The sequence below is a fragment of the Myotis davidii genome, unplaced genomic scaffold (assembly GCF_000327345.1).
Source record: "Myotis davidii unplaced genomic scaffold, ASM32734v1 scaffold555, whole genome shotgun sequence".
Classification (NCBI taxonomy): domain Eukaryota; kingdom Metazoa; phylum Chordata; class Mammalia; order Chiroptera; family Vespertilionidae; genus Myotis; species Myotis davidii.
Window position 1 is genome coordinate 391827 of NW_006286315.1, and position 5095 is coordinate 396921.

Here is a 5095-nt window from a genome sequence, read left to right on the forward strand (position 1 = left end):
TGTATGATTTTCTTTTGTTCCCTTTTAGTTAATTCCCTATAAATAGCTAATAATTCTTTATATTAACTTCCATTATTTAAAATACCATGTGATTTCTGTAGCCTGGCTGAGCCCTGATAGACCTTATGGGATACTGGATATTGTGAATTTATGTTGTTGGTTGCTGGGTTTTGTTATATTTCTTCAAATAGTGTGAATCTTGGTCTGGCGTGCACTTAAGTTCCTTGGCATCAGTTGGTTCTGAGCTTTGTTAGGGTGGGTGCAGAGCTGCCTTTGGTCCATGGCTAATTGAGCCCCATTGTGAAGGGGGATGCCCTTCTAAGGATTCTACCCAATATCCTGTGAATTAGGAGGACTTTCCACATGGCTGGGGAACACAAAATATTCCCATCGCGCTATGAGCTCTGGGGATTATTCTGTCTGCTCATTTCCAGGGATTTTTGCGTGGGCCTCCTCCATAGTTTCTCTCTCACAGGTACAGGCCTGTCCTCAGCCGAAGACTCAAGGGACCCTCTGCAGATCCTGGAGCTCTGTTGTCTGTGCATCTCCATCCCCTAACACTCTGCCTCATGCATTCTAGCTACCTGGGCCTCCCTGACCTCCTAACTCTCCTTCCAGGAGATGGCCGGGTCTGAGTTTTCCCTCCTTACACTGTAGCCTGGAAACCACCTCGGCCGTAGCTGGTACAGTCATAGGGCTCAGTCTCACGGTTTCCCTTCTCTTGGGGAATCACTGTTCTGCACTGGTGTCCAGGGACTAAAAAAAATATATCATTTCTTGTCCAGTTTTCTCATTGTTCAGGGTTCCTTTTACTCTAAAATGAGTTCATACCTGGCTGGCATGGCTCGGTGGTTGAGCGTTGACCTATGGGCCAGGAGGTCACAGTTTGATTTCCAGTTGGGGCACACCCCCAGTGTGGGCGTGTGGGAAGCAGCTGATCAATGATTCTCTCTCATCATTGGTATTTCTATTTCTTCCTCTCCCTTCCTCTCTGAAATCAATAAAAATATATTTTTAAAAATAAAACGAGTTCATAAACAAATGATCAAAAAATGGAACAGCCTGTCAGGAGTTTGATGATGTTTTAGAACAGGTGGTGCCTTCTGGCTAATATGACTGACATTAACACTCCCTTTTTTCTTTTATTAACCAGTCGCTGTATGAATGGGAACAGCAAGACGGCACAGCAAGATCATGTTTTACCAGCTTCAGTGGTCACCATTGGTGGGCTGAGGTACCTGTGAGGATTAGTGCCTTCTCACAGGAGCCCAAGTGAGGAAAGGAACAGAGCACCCATGCACTGCCTCCATGGCCCACCAGGACCCCAGCTGCCTTCGGACGACGGGGAGCTGGGCCAACAAGACCCCTACCTCTAGCCATTCTGCCTTGGTCAAAGGACCAGGATGGAGAGCACTGAGCTGGACTCATCGCTGGCTTCCTGCGGCCAACTCTGCCTCTGCGTGAGGCCTGTCCATGGCTGTAGCTGGGTTGAAGTGGCTGGTGGTGGCCAGTGCTGCCCTCCTGCACCTCCATGCTTGGGGCAGCTGTGCTTCCGTGCGGGCCACCCAGAGTCTGGGAAGTCAGCCTCACAAGGTGAGTGGAGTGTAGACGTGGCGTGAGAACCAGTGCTGCTCCCCGCAGCCTGGAGCTTGCCATTCCCAAGAGGCCAAAGTCTCTAGCTGCCTTTCCTGGTCTCCTCCTAGGGGCACCTTCTTGTTTCCACAGCTGGGACTCTGCATCTCAGGCCCCTCCTGGGGGCAGTGCCCAGACCTCTGGGTGGAGAGTGGAGGCAAGGCCCTGTGTCCGCCCACCATCGGGCCCTGCATAAGCAGGGTAGGACAAGTGCAGCATCTCTCACTGACGGCAGGCCTGACGAGGTGACTGTTAGGGGAAGGCTGAGGCACTGGGGGACGATGGTTCAATAGAAGCCTTTCTCCTCATACACCTGAGCCCCCTATAAGCTCTCACTGTGCATGTCCCATCCCCCAAGAGAAGAATTTAGCTGTAGGACTGTTACAGCTTGTGGTTTCCCATGGTGGTGCAGGAGAAGCACCCAGGGGTGTGTCCTCCCCACTGGTAGGGCCACATCACCTCTGCCCTGCACTCTGAGGTGCCAGGATACTGAGAGCATGGAAGGTGAGCGGAGGGGTGGGGAGTAGTGGGATGTGGGGAAGACAGTAGGAGCAGCCGTTCCCAGCTGGCTCATCCAGAAAGGCGTGGGCAGAGTTGGAAAAGATGCCCACTTTTGGGACTCAGGCGTGAGGTTCCGTGGCGAGAGCTGTGGTGGCCTCTGTGTTGTGGGGCAGCACCATCACACAGGTATCAGCCCAGGGCGCCATCTGCCCACATGACAGTCCTACTGTGCTTGGGCACAGGTGGTCCCCTTCTCTCAGTGGAGATAAGCCCACGCCAGCTGTGCTCTGGGTCCCGCTCTCTGGCAGTCCTCAGCCTTTCCTCTGGGATCTCCATGACAGAGCAGAGTGTTCTGAGCTCTGCTTTCTGGCCAGGCCTTGAGTATTGCTCTGAAGGCTCCTTAGTCCGTGGAGAGCCTCCCTCCCTCCCCATTAGGAGCTGTAACTTTGGGGCTCCCTTACCTCCCAAGCCTCTGTCCTGTCAGGATTTGGGACATGGAGGCTGAGGAGAATGGCCCAGTGGCAGAAGCCTGTCCCTTCAGTCATTCATCAGAGAGGACCGAGTCAGCTCTGCTCCGTGAGGTGCTCACACTTAAATGAGACAACCAGCGCAGCTGACGAGGGTGCAGTTTTCTCAGAAACCGTCATTACCCATCTGAAGCATCACTGACCGTTTGGCTGAGGGGCAGGGTCCCCAGAAAGGACGCAGGCAGTCGCAGGCCCCCAGGCTTCTCCTCCAGGAGCGAGGCAATAGCCCTGAGCCGAGGATGAGTGCTCTGTTCCCGGAGGAGTGTGGGGTGAGCTTCTGACATGTGGAATTGCCATTCCTCGGCACTGTGCCGTCTCACTTCTAGGACTGGGCGAATGAGGGCAGATAGCATAGGGTTCAGATGAGCATACGGAGGCCTTCAATCCTGGAGGTTCTTGGTTGGGCAGAGGGGAATGGGCTGTGCCCCATCTGGCTTTCTCATTGGCCGCATGCCTCTGTATAGGACATGGGTAGCTCGGAGATGTCCACGTGGCCTATGCTAGTTGGACCAGCTTGCCTAGTTATCAGCCCACATCCCTTCCAACTCTCCAGTTTAGCGATTCATTCCAGGTAATAAAAACAGACTGCTTCTGGCCGTGGAGCAGCTTGCAGTAGACCACTGCCTACTGGCCGTAACTCAGAAGGCACCAGCTTGAAGGTCTGCAGAGTCACTCCAGCAGCACGACTCAGAGGGGAGCTCAAGGAGGTAAGCCCTGCTTCCTGCACTGGCTTTTCCCCTCAGGCTGGGTAAGGTGGCTGCCAAGAGGCAGAGAAGCTAGAGGAGCTCCACACAAGTTTGCAGGGCGGGGAGCCCAAGCTGGGAGTGTGGGCCTGCTGAGGAGTCAGGAACTGAGCGCCAAGATTCCTGCGAGGAAGGAGGCCGAAGAAGTGAAGTTGGCAGCAGCAGTTTTCTCTCAAGGCATTTGCTGGTGATATTGCTCAGGTAAGAAAAGCAGAGTGCTCACACGCAGAGCAGGATTTTCGGCGGTTTCATGGTGCTGGGAATTGTTCAGGACGCGTCAGAGAGTAATGACCCTAAGAAATATGCCAGACTCTCCGCGGGGACTTTCGGGGTGGCACTCTGGGAGTAGGAGCAAGCCACAGGAAGATTGGACTTCATAAGGACTGCAGACAAGCTCAGTTTCAGCTGAGCCCCCGATTGGACTATGGCAACCTGTCCCTCTGTTGCCCATCCAGGAGGGAGACATCGTCCTGACTCTCCACCATTCTGACATACACAATGCCTGACAGGTTACTAGGTTACTAGGCAACTGAGAAACAGGACTGGGGGCGCGGGCAGTGATAGGCCCAGCAGAGATGAAGATATTGGAGCAATCAGACATGGATTTCAAAATACCTGATTAGCACAATAAAGTAAATACAGAAAATGAAGAGTTTACAGAGAACTGGATTCATAAAAAATTAAAATTCTAAAGCAAAGGTGCAGTGACAGATGCTGTGTTGCTCTCAAAGCTGAGTGAGCCCGGAGGAGTACGGAGAATTCCCGCGTTTGCTGCAGTGACCTCATCAGCCTGCTGAGATGGCGATGCAGGCAGTCAAGAGGGTGAACATTCAACTTCCACCTGAAGTAAATCGATTTTGTATATAAGGAATTTGTCTTACAGAATCATAGCTGAAGAGATGTATGACATATTTGGGAAATATGGACCTATTTGTCTAATCAGAATGGGGAACACACCTGAAACTAGGGGAACAGTTTATGTGGTCTATGAAGACATCTTTTTTTTTTTAACTTCTCACCTAAAGATATATTTTTATTGATTTTAGAAAAAGAAGGAGGTAGAGGGAATTAGAGAGAAGGGGTAAGGGGGGTGGGGTAGAGAGAGAGAGAGAGAGAGAAACATCCATGTGAGAGAAACATCAATCAGTTGCCTCCCATACATGCTCCTACCGGGGATCAAACCCGAAACCCTTTGGTGCACTGGACCAAGCAACTGAGCCACACTGGCCAGGGCTGTGGAAGGTGCCTTTGATGCCAAGAACACATGTGATCACCTGTCAGGATTCCGTGTTTGTAAGAACCTGTGGTTTGTACTATAATTGCCAACAGGGCATTTTAGAAGATAGACACAAAGGAGGAACAGTTGAAGTTTTTCAAGGAAAATACAGCATCAACACAAATCTACCAAAATAAACATTTTCTGCATTTTCATTTTTGACCGAAACCCCATAAATCACCACCACTACACTTTTCAGTTTTTAATTAATATTGTGATTTCTTATTTGAGGTTCAAAATGACCTGCTTGAAACTTTGATACATGTTAGAATATAATTGTTAGTAAACTTGTAGCTTTTTGTAAAACATGTCAGTGTTTTCTCTTGAATTTTCCCATCCTGTTTAATACTGGGGGTGGGGGTTAGGGGGATAGCAGTTGAACCCCTAGCTCAAGAATTCTATGGGGGGGGTGTGGG

At 50.8% G+C, this 5095-nt stretch overlaps 1 long non-coding RNA gene across 1 annotated transcript in view; it reads left to right on the forward strand.

Moving 5' to 3' along the window:
* LOC107182144 overlaps positions 1–4473 on the forward strand; it is a 33539-nt gene extending 29066 nt beyond the window's left edge. Inside the window, exons 2-3 of the long non-coding RNA XR_001512873.1 lie at positions 1154–1593; positions 3232–4473. This is a non-coding gene — a long non-coding RNA (uncharacterized LOC107182144). The remainder of the gene's footprint in view (positions 1–1153; positions 1594–3231) is intronic.
* The last annotated feature ends 622 nt before the right edge of the window (positions 4474–5095 follow it).